We start from the raw sequence: 23,976 nt of genomic DNA, 5'->3' as shown, positions 1-23,976 counted from the left end.
TCATCACATAAGCTCACAAACCAAGAGTCAGAGCTTGGAGCAAAACATTATCAATGATGATCTAGGCCTTGAATAAGTATTAAAACAAGGTATTATTTACTGTCTTTTGGAGGAATAGCTACAAGTTAAGCATTCTATGATACCCCACAGTTTTCACAGCTTTGGTTTGAAATTCTTTAAAATATTCTGTTTAGTAGTAACATAATTCTCATTTGTCACTGTTTAAGGCTGGGCGGGCGGTTAAACGGACATCAGATGCTCTCTGTTAACCTTCTCCTTCCCCAGAGGGAAAAAGGAAAAGAGAAAAGGGAGAGAGACTTATGGGTTGGAAAGTTGAAAGGGTTTTAATAAACAATAACAAGAAAGAAAGAGTATAATAAATAATGAACTCCATACAAAACCGCTACTGAGCTCCCCCCGCCCCCCGCTCCCGATGATGACCATGTCACTGCTGACGCTGCAGGGCAGGCGCTGGGCAGTCCCGGAGCACGTGCGGCAGCAGGCGGGAACCGGGTTCAGTAGCGCGGGCAGAGTCCTCCCAGGATGTCGGCCACAGGGGAAGAACACAAGACCCTCCCGGTCCCTCAGCTTTATATTGAGGATGACGTGGGTGGGATGGAATACCCCATTGGTCAGTTCGGGTCACCTGTCCTGTCCACCCCTCCCCACAGGTGCGGCATTCTACAGCCCCTTCCTCTGTGGGAGACGGAGACCCAACAGGGACCCTAGTTCCCGCGGCAACAGGCTGTGTAGTCCGCATCAGGAAGTAAAGTCACTTAAAGGAAACTTAACAGAAAAGTCAGTCCTAGTGCAAACCAGGACATCATTATGTTGTAAGGTGGTAATGTTTCAGTCTATCACTACCATTTCGCTAAAGGCAGATAATTTCATTTTGATTGGTCTGACTTTTATTAAAAGCTAGTACTTGAAATGAAATATTTTATCTGAGAGTTAAATGGGTCTGTAAAAAAAAGTCTAATGTTATATATTTTTAGATAGCAATATATGGAAAATCACAATGCAAAAAAAAAAAAGTCATTCACATTTATTTTAAATCCATACTATGTTTCTTCTGAACAACTCAATTAGGAATAACACAGTTTAATATACCACGTAGTGGCAACGTTTCAAAATATTACTATGGGGAGGGAGATCCCCTGTCAGAATTTTCTCGCATTGTGTCCTATATCTTAAACTGCATATAGCATTAAAAGAGACAAATGATAGGGCTTAAAGTGGTTTATTATGCAGATACAAGGAATGCAACTACAGAAGTATCTTAGAAGAACACTTCCCATAGGAAAACAATTTTGTTAATTTCCCAGTCAATATCTGTGACTCAAACTGCTAAGTGAGTGGTGGCTGCTTGCTTAGCTGACTAGGGTAGTGCAAGAGTGTAACATTAGCAGCAACAATGTGGAAATAACATTGGTATTTCAAAAGCAGTTTCTACAAGTTAAATAGATGAAAGCTTGACTGAATTTAGGCCTAAATGCATGACCAGTACTCAATGTAGAATCAAAGAATCATTTAGGTTGGAAAAGACCCTTAAGATCATTGAGTCCAACTGTTAACCTAACACTACCAAATATTGACTGTTATGTCTTCTACCATTCTCTGCATATGCTTTTTACACAGTGCTTACAAAACCAGCAATTTTGTTTATTACAAACTGTGATTTTAAGTTGAAAGGAATGTAGCATCTAATATAACAGAGTTAATTTCCTTCAAATTTCCAAGGAAAAAAAAGCAATGGACAGATTGCCAGAGAATTAAAGTTTCTTCAGTTTTCACTGAAAACTTAACTTATAAATATAAACACTTCTTACTTACCTTGAAGAATATAGTCAGAGGATAATTTCCTCATGGTTCCATAACAAGTGGAAAGTGGTGAATAATAGTAGTTCAGTAATCAACAGCATAAATTGCAATACAAATTATTTGCTGAAAGTTACTTCATATGACTGCAACACTGACAATGGGAGGAATGATCATTGCTCTTTTCAACAACTATTCCCATGGAAAAACACTTGGAAGAACAGTCAGCCAGTGTTCCTTCAACCTGAAGTTTTTTTCAGAAAAAGCAGAAACTGAAGTTCACGCTCTGAAATGTAGAAACTTAATGTCAAGCCAGTATGCTGGCTTGTGCCCAGGTAGTCACAAGGTAAACACAGAAAGAGAGACCTTTTGTGGAATTAAAGAGAAGGATCATAAGATACCAACAGAAAGAAAAAGGGAACCACGTGCTTGAAAGTAAAGATATGTTAAAAGCGTTTTTATGTCATGTTAAAAGACAAAAACAAACAGAAAGGAAAACAAAAGCAGCAGAAAGTTATGGTGTGAGATGGATGGTATAGACAAAAATGCTGAGTCAGGAGATAATAAAGAAGTATGCAGAAGAGAAAAGACAACAAAACACAAGTCCAGTACAAACTGGTTGTGCAGATAAATACATTAGGATTACATCCTCCTTTTTCTAATCTCAAAACTCAGTTTCTGCTGTTCCATGATACCATCTTTGCCTCTCTTTACCTTTCTTAAAATAAAACTTTCCTCCAAGAGAAAGAAATTTATGTAGAAAAATTGAAAAGCAGGCTTCAAATCCATCCAAAAATTTCAAAAACAGATGACAAATCCAAGGCATATTTGTTTTAAAAATAATTAGATTTCTCTTTTTAGAGTCATAATTTTCTGAGATTTTGTAGAAGATTTTTGAATACTCGAGTTGGAAATGTATTGTGTCAAATGAGTGTCTGATGATTTGCTTACCAAAAATAATTTTAAAAAGTTTTCATTTAACTTCACCCCATTTCAATAAGGCCATATGATGATCATCTGTGCTAAATGAAGATGAGAAGGGAAGATCTGCACGGTAACAGAGAAGTGACAAAAAACAAAGTTGGGGAGAGGGGGTGGAAGGAGGCAGGTTTTTCCAGTCCTGAGCAAATTTTTCTTTGCTATGAGTACACTTTTGATGTTGCCTCAGTCCAAATTTTGTAAATAACATTATACAATACCTATATATTTCAACAGCTCTAATTGCCACACTCCTTTCTTTTGGAGACTACAAAAACCAAAGTACTGAAAGATATATTTTTCATTGCTCTCCAATTATACTGTTGAAGTATTTATGTAACACATCAGTCCTCATATGCACTGTGTTGCCAATAAAGTAAGTGAACACATTATCTTAATTGTGGGTAGAATATAGGAAGCAGAGGAATAGTAGGAATGAACATGCTAATCAATGAACAGGGGGAAAAATATGCAAATTATCCTGAATATTTCTGCATAGTTTACAAAAGTGACTCTAGTAATGTTTGTTTCCCTCCCCCTAGATTTTATTCTCAAAGCTGTCCCAGCTTAGGTTTTGTTCTTGTGTTCCTCTGTGAAAGCTTGTCTGCCATGGATTTTACAACACAGACTAAGAGAAAGAAAAATTACTTCTGAGAATCACAGAAGCCAATGAAGTAGCTTCACCCTGCAGGGTTCTAGAAGTTCTTAATTTAAACTATGAATCACTTTGCCACAACTGAAAGAGAGACACTCCTAAACTGGCATCCTTTGGGGGAATTCTGCCTTTAGTTCTGCACCGTATAATACAGATATTTGGAGGAAGTTACGCATGTGAATCGCTGATGGTGGCCACTGCACTAAAAATGATTGCTGATTATTCCGTCAGACTAAAGGAAGCATGCTTTTCTACCTTAAAGTCTTCAGTTTAATGGTAGATCCCCTTTAAAAGTGATGAAATCTGACACCCCAAATTAGCATAATCTGGATTTTGAGTGGGTTTGTTTTTTCCTTTTTTTTTCCCCAGTGTTTGCAAAGGTAAATATGGAGGCAATGTTGTGAAGTACAAGTGACTTCAGAAAAAATAATTTATATTCTTGAACTTCTTTAGAGGACTAGCCAATAGGGATCCATTTAATGAAATGAGTTTTACCCTTTTCACACACACTTCAGAGACAAAAAATGCAAACTGTAGTACCTGGACATGTCTTGTGTCTAGTTGATAACACCAGGTGGATGATTGCTAATAATGAGTTAAATAAGGCCAGTGCAGAAGATGATGAGAGCATGACCTCACATTGTGCCATTCTTCAGTAAGAGACTAATGCCTGTCAGAATGTGCAAGGGCAGCAAGTCAATGCTCGCCAAATAAAGGAATTCATGCACCTTCAGGCTACAGGGTAGATATGTATCAGGATTCAATCTTAAATTTGTGTCAGACCTAAAGTCTGTTTTTCAACTGTATCAGGGCTGCAGATAGCATGAAGATTTAATATCCAGTGCTGTATGTTTCTAGCCTTCCTTAAAAAGTGAAATTAATCATCATGAAATTAATTTTTAATATTCAATTTTAATTTTTATAAATACCTAACTAAATAGAGTTCATTTTAAAATTAAATTATCTGAATTTACCTGTCAATGTGTGCCCATCAAAGTTTCCAAGCTCTTCTATATCCCTTAAGGTCACTATCTCAATATTTCTTCCTTTACGGTTATGGTTGAAAAACTAATGGCAAAATAGAAAATTTAGATGTATGGACAGATTCTGTAGGAGAATAAAATTAGTTGGAAAGAAATGTGCTTAGTTTAATTACCTTGTTCTATGAGACCAGTGAACATTTTCTCCACTTGTTTTTTAATATACGTTTCATTATGGGAAATTTTTGACTCTTTCAAAAAGAAAAAAAAAAGGTAAATGAATAACATTAGGAAATTTAAAAATCAAAAACCCATGGAGAATGGTACTTAAATGTCATTACCCTAGGGAATTGAAGTTAAAGACAGTAATGTTTTCCCCCTTAGTACTCATTTCCATCAAAAATGTTTTACTAAATATATACTTTGCCTGAAAATGTAATAAGTTTAGACTGCACATTTCACAAAATACTTTTTCTTTTTCAGAATACAGGAAGATTTTTTTCCTTTCTTTTTCCATCAGTATCGTTGCAGCTGTATGATAAGTATTTTGTTTTTTTGTAAATCTAGCTACACTCATTGCCAAAACAACACGTAGTGCCCTGTCAAAATATTTAGTAGGCACTGATTTAGACAAATGCTGTTATGTATTCAAAATGAATAAATAGCTCCATCAATAAGAAGTGTTGACACTAAATTACTGAAATATTTGTAAACAGGTTTATGAAAAGCTTTCTAATGTAAGGGTTTTTTTTAAAAAAGATATTATATTTCATGAAAGAAATTACTTGACAGGGCTTTTGAATTTTCGTGTTTCCTAATGACAAAAAAAAATTAGTGAAGAAACTATTTCCCATGATAAACAGATTCCTCTGTCATATGTGCAAGAAAATGACTTTCCATGACTAACTCATTTACTCAATTCATTTAAATAGAACTTCTTTTGGAAAGATAGACACTGATGTTCAAAAATGAAATGCATTTTCATTGTACATCACTATACACTGTAGTGTACATTTAAGTAAGTATCTTGTAAGGCGTCATGAAATGACAGATAAAATTAGGCAAATTGATAGCAAAGATATGTATCATGAAGCTTGTTATGTATGACTACTACAACATAAGACATGAAAAAACATTCAATTGTTACAAGAGTATATGATTCCCATTTTGTATTTCAGTATCTTTATCTGGAGTCCTTCTTAAGAACAATTTTGCAGTTCAAAAATTATCTGCTTCCTTTTACCTGAACATCATTATGCAAAGAATTAATATATTTGTGATAGTAAAACAGTTTTCCTTGTGGAATCTACTGTCTTATAACTTGACATCAGACTTGTGTAATGGTTGAGGTTGGAAGGGTCTCTGAAGATTATCTAGTCCAACCTTCCTGCAAGTCTGTCTTTGCTCCAGACCTCCTCATATGTCTCAGGGGCCTGGGACTCCTGAAGGCAAATCTTACCAGTAAAGACCAAGTTGAAGGAACAGGCCAAGATATTCAATGACTTCAATTCCTCTGTCACCAGCTTTGCTGCCCCATTCAGCGGGGGGGTACATTTTCCAAAGTTCCTTTTACTGCTGACGTAGTTGTAGAAGCCCTTCCCACTGGCCTTCACAACCCTTGCTAGATTCAACATCAGGTGGACTTTAGCCTTTTAAACTTCATCCCCACATGCTCAGACAGTGTCTCTATATTCCTCCTGCTTCCATATCTTGTTTTTTTTCTTATGTTTGAATTTAGTGAGGACGTCTTTTTCATCCATGCAGGCCTCCTACCACCTTTGCTTGATAAGCTAGTCATCATGATGGACCATTCTTGATCTTGAAGGTGATGAACCTAAACACACACACACACCCCCTCAACCTCAACCCCCCCCCCCAAAACCCCAAACAAACCAACTCAATCAGCACTCCTAGACCCCTCTTCTCCCCAGGACCATCTCCTGTTGAACTCTTGCAAGCAGATCCCTGAATAGGCTAAAGTCTTCTCTCCAAGTCCAGGGCTGTGATCCTGTTGTTTACCTTTTTCCTCCCTCTCAGGATTCAGAACTCAGACTCTTGAAGCTGCAGGGTCTTAGAGAGGATCCAGTCAATATCTGCAGCACCAGAGATGAGACAGTCTGCTAATCTTCTCCAGCTCCTTTATTTGGCAACACAGGTATGCCCACCTCCTGCAGACAAGAAGTATTCTTCCCTGTCCCAGCAAGAGGCCACAGACACTCCCTACAGCTCTAGTGCTGCATGGCTGTGTCCTTCTCCAGGAACTTGGTCTGAATCAAAGCCTCTGATGTTACAGGGACAGCTGCTCCAGTGGCTGCTGTGCAGAACCTCATCACCATCACTGAGTACTCATACACTATCCTCAGCAGAGCTCCTGAACCCTTTCTGCACAGAAGGCTACATCTGTTGGCTGCCTCCATGAGCTGTACTCAAGGCCAGCCCTTATACGGCTTTCTCCCTTGCACCTGCTGCAAGGGTGCCTGACCATCCCTCACCAGGGGTCAGCTGGGACAAAAGCTGACCCCTTTCGTCAAGGACAGCTCACAGAGCTTGTTAAAAGCTGTGAGCTTTTAACTGCTAGAGCTTGGCAGTCACAGCCTTGCCATGGTAATCCTTTCCTGTCAGCAGCAGGCACCCTGATGTTCCTCAGAGACCTCCCACAAGTCCTGCAGTGATCTTGGACAAAGATCCTAGAGATCTAGAAGATTACAAAGTAGAACCCAGAAACTATGACACAAACTGCTGTGTCTGCTAGATTAACTACCTTAATTGCCTTAAATTTAGGATGAGGATATATATTGGTCATAGAGATAAGATATGATTCCTCAAATGGGCCGCAGAGAAATGCCATTATTTTTAGAAAACAGTGCTGGAAACTTAACTGATGATTTACAAGCCTTATTAATTATTTCTGGTTTTGTATCTTGTGGACCAAAATCTAATTAGAAAATAACAAATATTGTTATTCACATTGTTGCTGCAACATGTAAGCACCTAACAGAAGTGAATGTCTGGTGTGAGAAGATAGTGATTAGTTTGGGAAATTCTAATGAAATTATTATTCAAATAAAGATCGGATTTCTTATCCATTTCTTTCCTACAGATGTGCAATGTCAGATTAAACAATTAATTATTTGTATAGTGTACAGCTCAGATTATAATCTCTAAATGGTGTTTGGAGCCAACACTCCATCCTACTAACTTCTAATGAGATGACACTTTAAATCTCGTAACACATTGTACAGTTACGGAAAAACAACCAACACACACGTGTGATACTGGAAAAACAGTCAGGGGACAACTGTTCTAAAAAGTTTCTAAGAGACAGAGATACATCACAACATCACTGTTTATTCTAATGAAGAAGGATCACCTGCAGTGTAACTGGATAAATGTTCTTTATTTTAGTTTATTTTAAAAAAAATGGCATTATAAGTGCAAAGACAGTAACAGAAATTAGACGGGGTGTAATTACTGTCAGAAAAATAAATACATTAACTGTAAGTCTAACATACTAAAGCTGTCCTGCAAGACTGCATAAATTAACCAGGAAAAATAAACCACTCTTTGTATTATATTATGTTGTTACGGAAAAAGAGGAGATAAAACAGAATACATTTAAAATAAAATATCTAATGGTTATTGTTAAAACAATCGCAAAATCCACTTGGAACCACTGCCACATTCTCTCCTTCTCCCCTGACATTACTTCATTGACTTCAAATGGAGCTACGCAAGCAGAGAACTTACTTCTTACAATTCTTGTAAGGTAAGGTGAGAATTAATTCCTGCAATGCTGGTTACCAGACAGATCAATTTTCAGCTTGTATATTCCTTAAGAAAACATGTCCCTAAAGACCAGAAGACAAGTACCAAACACAGCTACATTAACTTAATATGTAAAATGTAATTTTGAATTTCTAGATGTAATTCAATTGAAACTTGAAGTACTGTTAGGTAGTGGCTTTACTAATATTACATCAATCTGAAAGATAAATAATTTTATCTCTGTTTAGGAGAGTTTCCTTTTTCCAGGTGTTTCTCAATGAATTGTATCTAGTAATTTAAACATCATTTGATAAGTTTTTGGTTGATTGGTTGTTTTTTTAAATATGGCATTAATCTTCCTTTTTTTCTTTTCCAGTACAGATGCAGAATTTTTATGACAGAACTTCGAACAGTCCTATGGCTCAGCAACAAAAATAACTAAGCCCCCTCTAGAGTACTTTTCTTAGAACAAGCCTACCCGCTCTGGAAAAGCCAATTATGCTATATGGAAGTCATTAACATAAATACTGTCTAAATCATAAATAAAAAAATATTAATTCCTGCCATAGATATCTAAAGTCAATAGGCTCTCCCTGATCAGCATCTATGCTACCAAGGTTACACTTCTGATATGCCTGTACGTTCCCTACCTATTTCCTGCCAAAGTTTTTTCTGACTCATACAGGCAGGGACATCCTTCTAAATCTTCAGGGGTCCTATCTGACAGCTATTGTTTAAAATCTAACAAAGTTATCAGAATATTGATTTCACTGAAATAGAACTGACACATTGGGCTTAATTCAGTTATATAAATATAGTAACTAGTGGCATGTGAGATCCCCTTGGTTGTCCTATCTGGCCTCTAGCTGCCATTCTAGAAGGATACAGATCTCCCTGAGGTTGTGAAATTCAGTGAACAACATGAGATATCTCTGATGATCTACCACATCTCAAATGATGCCAGATATCTATTTGTAAACAGCTAAATCACCCTCATTATGACATTGTAGTTCATGTACCTGTACATGTAAATAAATCTTTGGCTCTAGGTCTGCCTGCCTTGGTCTAATAGCACTTGCTACCTTATTCCAAAAATATACTAGTAGACAGTGAGGTCTCATAAATAGGTGTGTTCTCCATTTCCTTTTGCTGAATGAAAAACAGATCAAAGAAAGCCTCTCTTCGCCAAAATATTTAGCAGTGATATGAAATTACGAATTTCTGACCTCTGAAAATGTTATACGCTTTATGTTGAATAATTTTTTGATAAAAAAATTAAATGTTCAAAATGACCAGAGTGACATGATATCTCCTTTGTTCCTTTTTTTGGGAGCTCAACTCATCAGCCTCTAGTCATGCCACATCCTCTCATCCTCCTTTGCCTTCTGCATTTGGTATCCACAGAATTTATACTACAGTGCTTCTCCCAGTACAGAGAGACATCTAATTTTCATTTTCATGCAAGGACCTGTTCCCAGACAGATGCATGACAACCCCCAGATAGGCTGCTTCTATCATATAGGCCTTTTCTGTCACCTTCAGAGGTACTTAACTCCCTCCATCAACTATAAAGGTGTGGTGGGTTGAACCTGACTGGATGCCAGGTGCCCACCAAAGGTAGTCTATCACTCCCCCTCTTCAGCTGGACAGTGACAGAAAAAATATGATGAAAGGCTCGTGAGTCTAGATAAGCACAGGGAGAGATCACTCACCTTCATGGGCAAAACAGACTCGACTTGGAGAAATTAGTTTAATTTATTACCAATCAAAGCAGGGTAATGAGAAATAAAACCAAATCTTCAAAACACCTTCCCCCCACCCCTCCCTTCTTCCTGGATTCAACTTCACTCTCAATTTCTCTACCTCCTCCCCATGAGTGGCACAGAGGGACAGGGAACAGGTGTTGTGTTCAGATCATCACATGTTGTCTTTGCTGCTCCTTCCTCCTCCAATTCTTCCCCTGCTGCAGCGTGGGGTCCCTCCCACAGGAGGGAGTCCTTCATGAACTTCTCCAATGTGGTTTCTTCCCACAGGCTGCAGTTCTTCATGAACTGCTCCAGTGTTGGTCCTTTTCCACAGGGTGCAATCCTTCAGGAACAGACTGGTTCAGAATGGGTCCCCCATGAGGCTACAGGTCTGCCAGGAGCCTGCCCAACATGGTCAACATGCCACAGGGTCACAGCCTCCTTTGGGCACATCCACCTGCTCTATCATGGGATCTTCCACAGGCTGCAGGTGGATATCTGCTCCACCATTAACCTCCATGGGCTGCATGGGGACAGCCTGCCTCACCATGGTCTTCACCACAGGCTGCAGGGGAATCTCTACTATGACACCTGGAGCACCTCCTCCTCCTCCTTCTTCACTGACCTTGGTGTCTGCGGAGTTGTTGCTCTCACATAATCTCACTTCTCTCTGTGGTTGCCGTTGAGCAGTAACTTTTTTGGTTTCTTGAATATGTTATCCCAGAGTGTAGATTAGACCTTTAGAGCAATTGTATGTGAGATAGGTGGAGAAGTTTGCTGGAGTAAAATGGCCATGCTATTTCTGTGTGTTTGTTCACTCCTGGAATGAATCATGTAAAAATATTCTACAACTCTTCTTCTTTTGAAGAAATACCATCAGTTAAAGATCTGATAGTTTAATATGTATTGGCAAGTCTCTTTTCATTCAAGAGTATAATTTCCTCTCGCAAACTCTAGCAAAGACTAACATATTTGAAAAGGGGAGTTCACAACTAATTCACAGAATGTTGTTTAGATGTGCTTTTAAGAGTGTTTATGCTACATTCAAGTCACAGAAAATCAAAGCAGTATACCTGTCATGTTTGAGTGCATCCGTAAACAGAATTCTGATCTAGCAGAACTAATTAGTACAAATGTTGGCTTGTTAGAAAAACTGGTACAACATATTCTTAATCACCAAGGATTACGGAACTCAAGCATAAGAAAACATATGCAGCCTCCAAAAAAAAAAGAGATGTATTTTGCCTCTTATAGTTTCCTTCAAGACATGATCACTGAATAAGATGCCACCTAAATGGTCTTAGCTACTTTTTTTCACTTTTCCTCATCTATTTGTGTCTCTACAGGTTAGTCACTTGGTTTGCAGATCCTGGAGTGAAATTCTCCTTTCTGGGGTGAAATTCTCAAATCAAAGCTAACCACATAAAATCTATATACCATGAGGGCAGAGAATTGTGGTCTAAGATTTCCAACAGCCAGTTTTATTCTGCTACATTTATTAACCATTAAGAAACATAATAGAACATTTTGTTGTCCTAAATTCTGCCTTTCTTCAGAGCTTGCTGGTGCCATGTTACCCTGTAGTAGATTTCTATGGCCTAACTAACAGGAAGATGTTGTTTAAAATCATAAGGGTAAGGCAAATGTTGATACACAGCTTCCAATGTTCATGTGTTTGACAGTTAGGGTTTTTCTACTAAATGGTGTGGCAGTAATTGCTCCTTTGGCTCTGTATAAAAAAAAAGAGTAAACCAATTGTCTATAAAAAATGGCAAAGATAATGCCAGGATAAAGTTTCAAACTATGTATCCTAATCCTACGCTGATGTCTAACTTAGGGCTCTAGAAGATACACAAATTCTGGAGATAATTTGAGCAAACACTTTTTCATAATTTTTAAAACATTATCTTATGGTTTGTTCCTCCTTCCTGGCTGCTAGGAACCCCATTTGTATTTACTTACTTCTTTTTTTATGGCTCTGAGCAGGTAGAGTTCTTAGTCATGATTTCTAAATTATAAAAGTAGTACAAACACATGCTTTCCAAGTTATCTCTAAATGCATGTAAGTTAAAAACTAGATGAGCAATTTGTTTCAAAATTGACTTTGAAATGTTTTTACTTGTGAATTTTGGAAGGCATTTATCTTCTATCTAAACGTTAAAGAAAAAATATAAAGAATGACTATTTTGTAAAGTAAAATCTATATGCTTAGTTATGTTTTTCTTTCCTTCTTCAGTAAGTCTGTACAGACTATGAGCTCAAGTAGTACATGCACACAATCTGAGGAAATGTCAGTTCATTATCTTCATTGATATCAGCCCATTATATCTAAATTTATCATTTTTAATAGCTTTAAAAATATAATTATGTGGCTATTGCTAGATATGAAACTTATGAATGGTTTTATTACTGACAAATGAGTGAATTATCTCTCTCTTCTATGTATGAATAAAAGGTGTAATTTAGGCCAGTAATAAAATATTAATACATTTATATTCTTGAGATGTCCATATCAATTTTTAAGTTACAGAACAAAGCAGTTCACTCTGGTAACAACAAAAAGGAAATGCGTGACATAGCCATTAGTAAATATAGGTAAATTATAAGCATTTTTTAATTGAACACAAACAGAATATTTAAAAATTTACATGTTCTTTTAACATCTCACTTTCTTTGGTCTACTTGCACATTTCTTCAACAGATTCAGTTGTCTTCTGTATTTACATAGAAAGAACAATACAGCTATTGATAATATGGCAACACACCATAACAGTGTATATTGCTTTATTTACACAATCAAAATTGCTTTCTGGAAAAAATTTTGGGGGGGTTTTGGGATGGTTTAATCATCTATCATTTTTCATGGGTAATAGAACAGAGAGAACAGAGAACAGAGATTTGTTCATGGAACATATATAGTATGAATTTCATGTGAATCTGTTATGATTCGTTAGCTAAATTATCTTTTGAATATGAACAGAAAAGTGAACTTGGGACATTTCTGCTACAAAGATTGTTATGAGAATAAATGTCTGCAGAAAAAAATGAACACGATTTTAGTAGTGAGATATAAGCTTGCTTCAGTCCATTAACTTAGGTGATTCAAATCCAACATGTGCTCACCCTTGAAAAGTATCTTGGACTCCATTTTATTCCAAACTACAAGACTGAGAACAATTGTGGTGCCTTGAATGCTGAAAGAGAAGTAATAAGCAGACATTCTTTTGAGTATACACAGAGGCCTCTGTCAATACAGTACGTGTTCAAAGTCACTCTTGTTTCAAAAAAATTATATTATAAAAAGATGCTCCTCAGTGTGGCTTCCCTACTTTTCTTTCAATGTATATTCAGATGTCTTGCTGACATGCCAGAATAATCACATGAGCACATGTGATACATGCGATACATGGATACCAATGATGTTTGCCCACTCTGGTCTCCAGTAAAAAAAAACATAAAACCCCCAAACAAACAGAAAAAGAATTTCCAGATATTGAACCTCTTTGTAAAAACTCAACCCTTTTACCTCCAAAAGGCTCACCTCTAGTGGTAAAACAAACTTACTCGAAGGAGGAATTCCATTTTTCTCTCTCCTCTCCCAAAGCTTGCACTGCTCCTGAGCTAACTATAGGCAAAAAATTCTCAAGTGGGAAACTCTTTAAAGTAGCCTTTGCAGCAGGTGTTTGCTGCATTGTATTACTTGAATTATAGGAACAGGAATCACTTACCAGGAAAGACCTCATTCTGTTTAGTCCTGTGCCAAGAAAAAAAAAAAATCAAAACAAAACCCCAAAAAACCACAAACCCAACTAAACCAAAAAATTCACAAAATATGGAAAAAAAACCCCAACGGAACAAAGAGATGGTTTACATGGGATTATACAACATGTCAATAATATAGCAAGGGATAGCTGACAGAATAATATAGCAAGGTATAGCTCACAGAAACCTCACAACGTTCAGTGGAGAAAACCGAAAAATACTGCACTTTGATTTGAATAACCTATCCAAAAATACAGTCTGGATGAAAAGCAGCTTAACATACAAGGAACTGAGCATCCTGGTGGACAGAAAATTAAATCATAGTTTTTCAGTAGGTCAAAGTTGTTGTTTTTCCAAAATACTGAGCGTATTCTGGAGTAATTCCAATTTTTGGAATGTTCTTTGGACTGGCAACTGAAATGTCCTGCAACATGCAGATACCTTCATTTGCAGAACAGGGCCTTTTCACCAAATTAAGTGAAGTCGGAATCTGTTTTACTCTACCATACCTCAGGGACTTTTAACTTGGCTAGTTCTCCCACACAAGTAACCTACCAAATCTTGTGCCCTTTTTGTGTCTCTAGCCTCAGCTTTTTGTTTGTTTGTTTACATTTTTCTGTAAACAACTGCTTCTTTCTTTTGCTCTTCTGGAAATTCCCATTTTTAATGGAATAGCTTCTGAAGAGATTATTAAAAAAAATATTTCTCCAGTGATAAAGACTTTTCTTTTTTTGTAAGTTCTTGCTAGATAATATCTAGTCAGGACCTAATAGAACTTGTGTGCATCTATCTGGACCATGAATAGATATGTCAGATCCTTTTTTTGACTCTTTAACACAGAAAAGTATGAAACAGAAACACAGAAAAAGGCATGCATGAGAAAAAGATGGTAAAATTTCCATAATTTAGACTTTTCTTGATCACTGGTAACACGTATCAGTGTATGACTATAAGGGCACATTTACATATAGGGCAAAAAGGTCTTAAAATTTTAAAAAATCACATACCTGTGTTTGACCCAAACAACAAAGCATAAGTAGGCAAAATCAATTAAACAACAACAACTACTACTACTGCTGCTACTAAAAAGTCTATGTAAATAAAAGTATTTTCTTTGTAGTATAATAAAGTGCAATTAGAAACAAATTAGGAAAATCAAATACTCTTGCATATAAACTATTAATACTTTTTAAATTGCATCTTATCTCATTCAAGGACATTTTGGAAGGCAAAAGTGGATAAGCAAGTACTTCTAAATATCAGTAAACATGATGTATATTTTGAGAAGTGCAATATGAGTCAGTCTACCTGACAAAGTTTGAGAAGTTGTATAAAATACATGAAAGTGGAGAAAAAAGTCTGTTTTAAAAAGCAAAAATAGCAAACCCTTTAATATTTTACCAGCACAATTGTTCCTGAGTTTATAGATGAAGAATAGATGGGATTCTCATCTTTCTTGAATAGTGTATAACCTTTTTCATGATAGAAATGAAGGTGAGTATTACTGCAATGTAATGTATTAATATTTTCACCTGTTTTGTGCTGATATAAGTGATCACAAAAGCTGACAATATAGTCGGCTGTCTTGAATACAAGAAATAGGGAAAATCTTCCATAAGTCTAATTCTCTTTGTTGCATCTATTAAAATCTTGCGGCTGAACTTTTGGGGGGCCCTATTATAAGCCCTTGTTTTACTTCAAGAGCTTCTCTGTTGTGCATTACTGATAAAGTAACGTTTTGTTACCAGAATTAAGGAAGGTCTTTAATTGTTCACTTGTGTACTGAAACACAGACATGCATATAAATACACAGACACAGGGAAATAATGCTGTTGTGACCATTTGTTGACAAAATCTACAAATTGTGACAGTATTAATAGCATGCTATTAAAATCACTTTGAAACAACTCTCCCCTTCATTGTCAAGACATACCTCTTCTTCTATAGGTTACTGATGGTTAAAAGGAGAAAAAAAATGCAACTGACTCTCATAATTTATTAATAACTACAAAATAATAGAGAGTAAAGGGCAGAATAAAAGAATTTTAAGCACAGGACCATCACTAAACAAATCTGTCTGGTCTTCAGTGGGGTATTTGTTATCGTACTAGATAGGAAACTAAGATAGGTAAGTTATGTACACTAGCTAAAAATCATGACAACAGCTTTTGCAGTTGTTGTAACATACATTCAGTGGGAGAAAGTAGGTAATTATGTACTTATCAGACTTTGTCCTTGGGATTGAACTCATTCATGCTTTTAATTAGTAAATTTAAAAAAATATAAAAATAGAACAAGAAAAAGAAAAAAGAAAAAAGAAAAAAAAAGAACAAAGAACAAAGAACAAAGAAAAAAGAAAAAAAATTAAAAAGTGAGCTAATCATGGGAAATGTGAATTATCATCACAGAGAAGAACTGGAATATGATGCAAGAAGAACCGAATGACCTTTTGTATAGACATAGCAGAGATATAAAATGCTACAGTATTAAATATGTCATGTATTTAGTAAGGACAGACTAAATACACTACTAAGAAACTTGTTTTCTTGTTAAGGATAAAGCAGAATGAGAAAGACTAATGTTTTCATTTGTCATGTTTGTGAATCATCAACATGATAAGGTCATGAAAGAGTCAAATAAAAGCTCAAGCTCAATATATGTTAGGCAAAGTATTTCCGAGATACTGCCCAAAATGCTAGAAAGGTTCAGTTCACAGAATAAGAGGTCTCCCTCTAGGTGCTGACACATAGAAGCTTCCCCTGTAGTGAAATGTTTAAGCTCATGTTGTAGATAATGATCATCTAGCTAACAGATACAGTAGAGTCCAAAGAGTAATTCAGCTCAAAATGGGCAAAAATCAGTTGTATCTACTGATATTTGAGATGCTTTAGAGGATTTGAGACTTCCACTGAAGACTGGCAAATATGAATAAGGGCTCCTGAAAGACCTAGTTCTTTCCAAAGCAGCTGAAAGCAATGCCTCATGCTCTAGCACATCTCAAATAACAATAGTTGTTAATGTTTAGGCGAATTATCTGTGCTTTAATAGTTTACTATAGGTTGAGTTTGCTATAGTTTACTATAGGTTGAGTCAATTGTTAGGATGCAGTGATTGCATTAACTATGTCCTCATTGAGTATAATGGGAGCTAGATAGCTAGTTCACCCTCATATAGACACGTCCTACTCTGAAGCTGATTACCACACACTGTCTACTTTTGGTGACTGTGATAAAAACTAATTCACTCCACAACATCCGCAGAGAAGGTCATTTTAAGAATGAGTAAGAATGAAGAGCTTCTTTCATATAAGAAAAATCAGAAAGAAAACCAGCTTTGGAAAGACACTGCTATGACTTTCGGATGGTAGAGGAAAAGAGGGAAATTTATTATTTAGGATGACAAACAGCATTGGCAGAAGAACAAACAGGTATATTTTGTGAATTTCCTGTCAAAGGGAAGTTTACAACGATGACATGCTGGAGTACTGTGAATAGACAACTGATAATTTTTAAATTGAGCTTGATTACATATGAAAGTATGTCTGGATACTGCAAGTTGTTGGCCAAAGAAGTAATTTCCAGTCCCCTTTCCAGTGCGAGTGAACTGAAGATTTCAAACCTTTTTCCCACCTAAATGATTAGTCATAAGGGTTTGTCTAACCTTTGTGGAAACTGACATCAGCAAACCTGCTGAGAATTTTGTTATTATCACTGGAGTCACTATGGCACTTGCATTTCGGAGGGCTTTGGTAGCCTAAAATTCACCAGGAAAAAAATGGTGATATCTGTGGCAATCTTTTTACACTGACCTGCTGTTTGAACAAAATCCTTCTGTTAGTCAAATTTGTGGGTAATTCAGTTAATAAGTAAATTGGTTTTAAATTAAGTGTTTATAAAATTGGCTTATCAATGACTGTGCTCAGATGGTAAAACCTTAATATGAAGTTAGTGCAGCTTAAACATCTGTTACTGAGATCATTCTGACTGGTGTCCAATTCAATGACACTCACAAGTTAATGTTAATTCAGAATTAATCACACAAGGTCATGCATTGAATGAGTTAGTTAAAATGAACAACTAGGATGATACTCCTAGGCACTCAGCAAGTCTTTGGATGTCCCTTCACTAGGTTAATGTTGCCATCTATTATACACTACATTCGACACTGGTTTCTCTTTTATGACATGCTTCATTATGAAAATTCATTTTCTGTCTATGATTTTACATTAACTTTAACTGTATCTGTGAAACTGTCAGCATTCAAAACAATTACTTTTTTGTTCTGTAATGAGGATAAGTTAGAAATTGTAACTGGCGGGTGTTTTGACCAGCTTAGTCCAATGAGATTTATCAAACAATAAATATTGTTAGGCAAAATGGAATTTTATCAGTAATAGTGCAGTGACTGTTGTGATGAATTATTCCTTTGATTCTCATCATTTCAGCATTGTCTTTAATGAAGTAGTTCAACGTGGAAAAACAAAGAAGAATGATATTGTCTGCTTTGTAAAATTTCTAATCAAAGAACTCCTTATCAGTTATGCTTTAAGGATAATGAATCTTCAGGAAGAAGTGTATATGGCATTATTTAGGACATAGTCCAGGCCCAGGCATGGTCTTTTTAATCTGTGTTTCAGCATCGTAACAGGATCCAGCTTCATGAAAATGGCTTTTAGGTGTTGGTTCAGGACAAATGATGAGCAACAATTATAACAGTGTAACATATTACACACATTCACTGAAAAAAACCCCACCATTATTTTCAAAATGTCTATTGTTTACCAAATGAGCAGAACAAGTTTTTAAATTTTCTTTTAATAGTAGACCAGAGTTTACCTGACTCTGTATGATAATTTTTAGATGTCAACTGAAAACACTAGCCATGCTAGTTAGGCTATTAATGTACTGGAGAGTGAGTGGAGTAGATACTAAACCATGCTCTGTCTGTAAGATTTATTTGGTACTTAAAACTTATTATTTATTAGCATAGGCATAGGAACTTTGCTTCAACAGCTACTTCTTTCAGAAAATTTGTGATATGCATTCATCTTGTGTAAAGAGAATAGACAAACTACTGAGATGCAAATATTAAAACGTTCGTGTTCTAAGGTCTAAAAGTGAGAGTTAATAAAAAGAGATCAAACAACAGGGACAGAAAGAGCAATAGAGATAGAAAAACGATATTCTTAAATTTACATTCACACTGCCTAAGTGTCCTCCCTTAATTTTCCATATTTTTATAGCTTTTTATTGGATGCACAATGGTCAGTCTTCCTTTACTCTTCAGTGGAGAAGCTTTCAGTCTTTCAGTATTTCAGTTTTCTTTTGTTTTAGATTTGCATCTTCTTTATTAGTAGAGCAATTAAACAACTTAAAAGTGAAGTATTTGCCTTTGAGGTATCTTCTTACAGAAAAGAAAAAAAAAGAAAACCTTTTAAGAAAGAAGAAAATGTCTAACACTTTGTGAAAGTTTATTCAGACAGCACTTCAGAGGATTCATCTTGCTTAATTTTGTGATCTAAATAAAGACCCTTGCATAAACTAGGCTCATTCAACAGTTAATGGTCTCCTAATATTCTTCTTTTAATGATTTTTACTATTTAAGAGATGGAATGAATGCCTTTTTTTGTTACTTAGAGACAGTTTTTCCACTATATAAGGCTCTGGGAAAAAATATATTTATTTAAAAGCATAAATTTGCAGTAATGAGACAACACGAAATGCGAAAATTCATTACTAAGATGATACTTAACTCTAAAAATATTGGCTGCTTTTGTTCTTGAATGAGCATTTCTTTCCATTCTTCTAGGCTAAAGAGAATTTCCATCTTGTAGCTGAAGAAAGCATTTCTAATTCCTACTGCTATTTGTTTAATATTGCTGTCACTTTCTTCTAGGAAAAGAAGAAAGGAAGGAAGCAAGGAAACTATGCTTTTGTTTGGGTTTTTGTTTGTTTTATTACAGCCTCTTATTTATGAAGTTTGTGTACTAGATTCATAAAATACTACTGACTATGTAAGTGTTACATAAAGATTAAAAACAACGTCAGAGAAGGTGGACTTGGAAATGTGGTGGGTGCTTAAACTAGCTTATGCTTCCCCCTCTGTCCTTACTGAATTGAGCATTTTGCTAATTTCACTAAAAAAAATTATGAGGACTCTTTACCATCTTCTCCTGAAAGAAATGTATTTGAATTAGCTGTTCTTCTTAGTCACAGTTCATGATACAAGAAAATTAGATAAAATGGGAGTAGTCTGTCCTTATCTAGATTTTAGAAAAAGAAAAAAAAAGTGAATGTGAACCCTGATCACCCCTTCTAAGAAGGAGCTGAAGATCCTAATCTTAAATGAGAATTTTGAATGTCAGATCCTGAATTAGTAAAGGATGTAACCTATATCCTTTACTCAAATATCTAAATTCAGAGATGAGCGGGATCTTAGCTATTTTGAAACTTAATGCCAGTTTTCTTTTCCTATTCATAGTATAGCCTCTGTCTGTCCTTCCTGGGAACTTACCCAATCCCAGGCACTTTAGAGACATCTTGTGCCCCACCTGTATCCATTCTGGGATATAAGACATGAGAATGTATCTATTAATTTGACAAGTTAAAGATTTTATCAAAGGACAAGGTATTAGTTCAGTGAGTTAAAAGTCTTTCTCAAGGTAATATACTAGCTCTTACTTTCCTCTTTTCCCCCAGCGTCATGCTTAAAAATGTAAATCTAGATGTAAAAATTTAAAATTAATTCTAGTGTGATGTTTGCTATTACTGTATACTTTGTTTTTATGTGTGAGGGAGAGAGATAAGCTTATAAACATGCAACATTATTTCTATTTTGCATTTGTTCTACTAGAAGCTGCTGCTTATGCTGTAAAAAGATGCCCTGATAAAGAAGATAATACTGTATATCTCAGTGGATTTTTTTTATATGAATATGCTTAGACAGATAGAGATGAATATGCGTACATATTATAAATAAATCTCTAGGAAATAAAATTTCATTTGAAAATCTTCAAAACCTGAAACTTTAGGTCAAATATTATTTTCATCTTTGTAAACATTTTTAGACACTGTTTTAAGTTTAATTAGAAGTGCAGCCTGAAACAATGTCATTAACACAATTACGATCTGTGCTTTACATATCTTGACCTTAAGAAATAATGGAGAGTTATCACCAGAATTTAACATTATTAATGACTATTAATTAGTTTATACTACATAGCTTAAGGAAAAACAACAAATCCCCAAAGATAAAGTAATCCCACATGACAAAAGTTCTCTAGAAAGATTCAGCCATAATCTTCAGTGCTTTTGGCATTTATAAATTATTTGGTTCATTATAACAAAGACAGTTTGACATTTGCAAACACTACAAAATTTCCATGTCTGATTGGACCAAGTACATAAGATTGCCTGGGTTTATATGTTCTTTCCAGAACAGTCTTTTAATTTTTCATGTCTTGCACTCTGGTCTAACACAGACTATAGATACAATTTTTTTTTCATCAAAGCACAACAGCACTAGTCTTCTGTCAGCCACGCTGTCATCATGAGTTATACTAAAGTGACATTAGCCACCTTGCCTTGCATATGACCGCTTGAACAAGCATGTATGCATGTTCAGTTTTTTTAAAGTTTATTACACCATTACTACATTTCAGGTATGTTGGTCGACTATACCAATTATTTAACAATACTATATGTGATATTGTATAGTAATGTGAATTCTTTTTTTTATGATTTGGAAAATACGTGTGTTTCTTCTTATAGAATCATAGTATCATAGAATCATAAAATCATTTACATTGGAAAAGAATCTTTAAGATCATCAAGTCCAACCTAGCATTGCCAACTCCACCACTAAACCATGACCCTAAGCACCACATCTACACTCTTTTAAATACCTCCAGGGATGATGACTCCACCACTTCCCTGGGCAGCCTGTTCCAATGCTTGATAACCCTTGCAGTGAAGAAATTTTTCCTCATATCCAATCTAAACCTCCCCTGGCGCATCTTGAGGCCCTTTCCTCTCGTCCTATTGCTTGTTGCCTGGGAGAAGAGACTAACACCCTCCTCGCTACAACCTCCTTTCAGGTACTTGTATACAGCAATAAGGTCTCCCCTGAGCCTCCTTTTCTCTAGACTAAACAACTCCAGTTCCCTCAGATGCTCCTTGTAAGACTTGTTCTCCAGACCCTTCACCACCTTCATTGCCCTTCTTTCCCTCGATATTGTACTCAACTGGTCTAAGTAATAAATTGATTACAATCTTGCAATCATATACACATTCATTCAAGAGGTTAGCCCAGCAGGGATGCAATCACCAGTTTTGGCGATCATCTGCTGTACATTATAAAACTTTGAAAACAGAACAGCTGTATAATAACACATGTTCTCATAGTAGTTCATCAATGCCATTACTTGGTAACATGGGAATTTGCATGGATCACAAAGCAGTAAAGATTATTGTGCCAATGACTATTAGTAATAGTTACTCAAAAAAATGTTTAAAGCAAAAATGTTGTCATACTCTCATAACTTGCTTTATTTTTCTAAATATGCAGTTAATTTTAAAGGAGCGAGTGCCTCTGTATTTAATTAGTATGTCCAGAACACTAAATAGTTAAGGGTTTTTTTTGTTATAGAGACACTTAAATTAAAAAGAAAATATTTTCTTGGGGGAGGAGGAGTGGGGTTCTTTGTTTTTTTGCTTTCTTGTTAGTTTGTTTTATAGGCTTTTTTTTTTTTGTCATTTGCTTGCTCACTTGATTGATGATTTTGGTTTTCCTTATTTCTTTATGTGCATTTTGTACAATAATTTATGATGCTTAATGTAACTTCACAGATTACAAAGTAGTATCTTACAGATCTGGACAGGCTGTCACAATCAAAACAACATCTTTGTATTAAAGTAATAACATTTTTTATATTAAATTAAAAAACCTCACAAACATTTTCAGACTGTTGCAGTTTAAACACTAGCTGCACAAAAGTTTTTTCATCATTAATATGCAAGACCATGTGGTCTTCTGCACCTTATGCACCTAGCTTTCTTCAATCACAGTATTATTTTACAAGACAGGAATATCTCATAAGACCTTTAGAAAATAAACTAGACTGGAAAAGCTCAAGTTAGGTGTCTACAGTGGGATTTTATATTACGGAAAATAATTTTAAGTGTCTGGAAGCTTTGGCTAGAGGAAATTAATCACTGTTCTCTAGAATTTAAACATGAGATAGGAACAATAAAGAACAGTCTGAGTATGACACAGCATACCTTCATGTCCTATTGGCAAATTAAAATGTTTAATACTGTTTTCTTGATTTACAATGGATAAATCTGTGGTAAATTAAGTTAGGGAAAGGACTGGATTCTAATACTTTTGTTATGGGTTTGTCATCCAAAATAAGGCTATATTTGTCTATTATGATACGTATTTTTTAGTTGAACTTGTATCTTTCACTTTGAGTTTGAATAAGAAGGATCTGTACTTTTGAAGGAGAAAGATTCCTGCTTTTTCCTCAATTTTAATTCAATATTGCCAAAAGCTGTAATTTGTGTCTCCATGAGAGGAGTAATCCAGTCTCTGAATAGCCTACGACTATCTATTAATATCATTTTCATTAATATAACAACTATAAAATCTAGTCTCAATCATAAACAACCATATCAGTGTAAAAAAGTATAACATATTCCTTTTATTATTTTCCAAAAGAACTCTTTCCTGAAAAGTGTGAATATTATTTGTAATAAATGTGAATATTTGCATATGTAGAGACATAAAGGTGTATAAATAACTTGTATTTATTAAAGGATTTCTTCAAAACATATTTTCAGTTAAAAATGAAACAGACTGGAAAAACACTGAGGAAAGACACTGGGTTTCAAAAACAAAATTCTTGATGATTTAGGAATACTTTAATTCCTTGTTACCAGAAAGTTGTACTGCTGTCAGCCTTTTCGCAAGTCCCACATCATTTTTTTAACAAGATAATTACAGCACGGGGTGCAGAGACATGATAGTGTTACCATTTGCGAAGCTGCAATTAAGTCTGACTTAACCTGTATTTATAATCCCTTCATTTTAAGTTTTTTTTCTCCTAATTTCATCTCACTGAACTGAAGAGTCATGCTGATTCGCAGCCCCAATATTATCTATTTGTGTCAATTTTATTTTTTATAAAACTTTTTAAAAATGTCACACTGTTTTTGAATAGCAAACTTGATTAAAATGAAGTTTGTCATGGAATCACAGAAAGATTTAGGTTAGA

The sequence above is a fragment of the Nyctibius grandis genome, chromosome 5 (genome assembly GCF_013368605.1).
Source record: "Nyctibius grandis isolate bNycGra1 chromosome 5, bNycGra1.pri, whole genome shotgun sequence".
Taxonomy (NCBI): Eukaryota; Metazoa; Chordata; class Aves; order Nyctibiiformes; family Nyctibiidae; genus Nyctibius; species Nyctibius grandis.
The sequence above is the reverse complement of the archived record's forward strand: the minus strand, read 5'-3'. Positions refer to the sequence as shown.